Source organism: Penaeus monodon, chromosome 5 (genome assembly GCF_015228065.2).
Source record: "Penaeus monodon isolate SGIC_2016 chromosome 5, NSTDA_Pmon_1, whole genome shotgun sequence".
Taxonomy (NCBI): domain Eukaryota; kingdom Metazoa; phylum Arthropoda; class Malacostraca; order Decapoda; family Penaeidae; genus Penaeus; species Penaeus monodon.
The window spans coordinates 31077485-31079984 of NC_051390.1; the positions used below are offsets into that span (position 1 = coordinate 31077485).

A 2500-nucleotide genomic window follows, 5' to 3' on the forward strand; every position below is an offset into this window, starting at 1 on the left:
GGTTTTCTGTAGTACTATCAATACTATCTTATATATTTGATTTCCGAAATGACAAACGATACAACTTTTCCTGATGTAATGGAGCATTTAAAAGCATTTACTTTTTTTCTTTTTGAGAACGGAAAAACATCTGTCACAATTTTATTTATCTGTTTTCAGTATCTTTCCAAAATTAAATTAACTGCACATACACACCCATCCATCGACCTACCCACCCATTCACGTACGCACCACACACACACACACACACACACACACACACACACACACACACACACACACACACACACACACACACACATACACACACACACCCACACACACACACACACACACACACACACACACACACACACACACACACACACACACACACACACACACACACACACACACACACACACACACACACGTGCGCATAGACACTCACGCATTCCTTCGTTTAGGACTCGCACGACATACGCTGCAACTGCTGCTAAAAACCTGACTAGCAGCTTGAATATCTCACATGCTAGCTGCTTTAGGCTCCCTTCTTTGCTTTTATATTTGCTTATTTTTTCGAGGTCTCTTATTAACAATTACTCAGATATTGTATTTAATGATACAGTTCATCTGTACCATTCGTCTTCATTTATTCATCTGGTTCTAGTTATAACCGTTTTATGTGATTTGTTACAAATAACATTGTATTTGTATAATGAATGTATATAGGGCTGTACACGGATAAAATTGTATATATCGAATTATTCTGTATTTAATGTATCATTAATAAACAGATACAACAGGGAAACGTTTCATTTGGTTTCCCCTTGTGCGTTGTTACAATCGCATTCAAGCAGTAAGGGGAAAATTCAATGGTTATTTAACTAAGGGGTGAGCAGTAACTATGTTTGGCATTCGACTAAAAACAATATGATGATCCTATCTTTTCGAACATTTTTTTTTCTTTTAGACATTATTGTATCTTACGATACCCAGACACCTTGAACAAAATTCAGTGCATTGCCCCCGTAATGGGCCAAGTTTCACATAAGGAATTCCAGAAGTACCGGCAGTTGTTCGTGGGGAGCGAACCCGGTGTAATAGCGAGAGGCCTCGCCTCCGCAACAGTCGTTCGGCTGAATCCCCGTCCAGCTGGAAGGGGACTCTGCAAGAGTCTCTGGATGATTATATGAAGTCGGACACACACACATACACATATATATACCACCATCGTATCTACGTTAGACTCACCAAATATATGCAAATCTGTGCATATGAGTGTTCATTCATAAGCACACATGCACGCGCGCGGGTACATGAACACACACATGGATTTGCATATTTGCATACATAATACGATAGTGGTGCCGACTGCTGCTTTGTAGTTCGGTCCGTGTATGGTCAAAGACTATGGGAGTTCACCCTATACAAAACAATCAACTGCCTAATGGCATCTATGAGATTAAAAGGCTTCGGGAACCAACCCTGAGGAAAAATCCGGAGCAGGAGTCCCTGAGGCAGTACGCTGTCGCTTCCGACCTCGTTCTGGCAACTCCTGCGACGCCGCTGGTCACCAAACCGTATCGGTCTATGCCGTTCCTGTGGATCCATCAGCTGCGCGGAGAGAGGGAGCCTGCTGCATGGGCAATAGCTTGCTCCTCGCATTCTTTCGCCCAGGCACTGACTGAGTAAATAATGCCACAGTCGAGTTCGCCTGATGGTAGCCATATCATATATATATATATATATATATATATATATATATATATATATATATATATATATATATATATATATATATATATATATATGACACACACACAGAAACGTGTGTGTGTGTGTGTGTGTGTGTGTGTGTGTGTGTGTGTGTGTGTGTGTGTGTGTGTGTGTGTGTGTGTGTGTGTGTGTGTGTGTGTGTGTAAGTGTGTGTAAGTGTGTATGTGTGTGTGTATATATATATATATATATATATATATATATATATATATATATATATACATATATATATATATATATATATATATATATATATATATATATATACACATATATATATATATATACACACACACATATATATATATATATATATATATATATATATATATATATATATATATATATACATATATATGTCGCATAACCACATCCACCCTTCATTTCCAAACACTAGAGATCCTCCAGGCAGGGTTGTCTCGGGAGGAGACAACCTGGTGGGCAGGGTCATCCACGGGGAAACGAGCTAGGTGCCCATAGCCTGAGTTGGCTGTCGCGGATTGTGCAAGTAACAGGTCCTACGCTCGTCTCACGGTGTAACTGTCGGTTGAACACATGGTTCTGCCAGCTGTAACCTATGACCCGGCGAAGAGACTTGTTACTATAGGTATCAAGACATAACTTTAAGGCACTCAATAGCATCCAAGTTTCACTTCCATACAGGATAACTGGCAGTAGGGCCGCGAAGACATACAACTTGGTTCTTATGCACAGGTACTACCCATGTATATAATTTAATTTT

The 2500-nt window shown here is 39.7% G+C and overlaps 1 protein-coding gene across 1 annotated transcript in view; it reads left to right on the plus strand.

Moving 5' to 3' along the window:
- Positions 1-791, plus strand: part of LOC119573158 — a 45811-nt gene extending 45020 nt beyond the window's left edge. The window contains exon 16 of the mRNA XM_037920227.1: positions 1-791. This exon is cut by the window's left edge and continues 1296 nt beyond it. The gene's annotated coding sequence lies outside the window, so the exon portion shown is untranslated.
- The last annotated feature ends 1709 nt before the right edge of the window (positions 792-2500 follow it).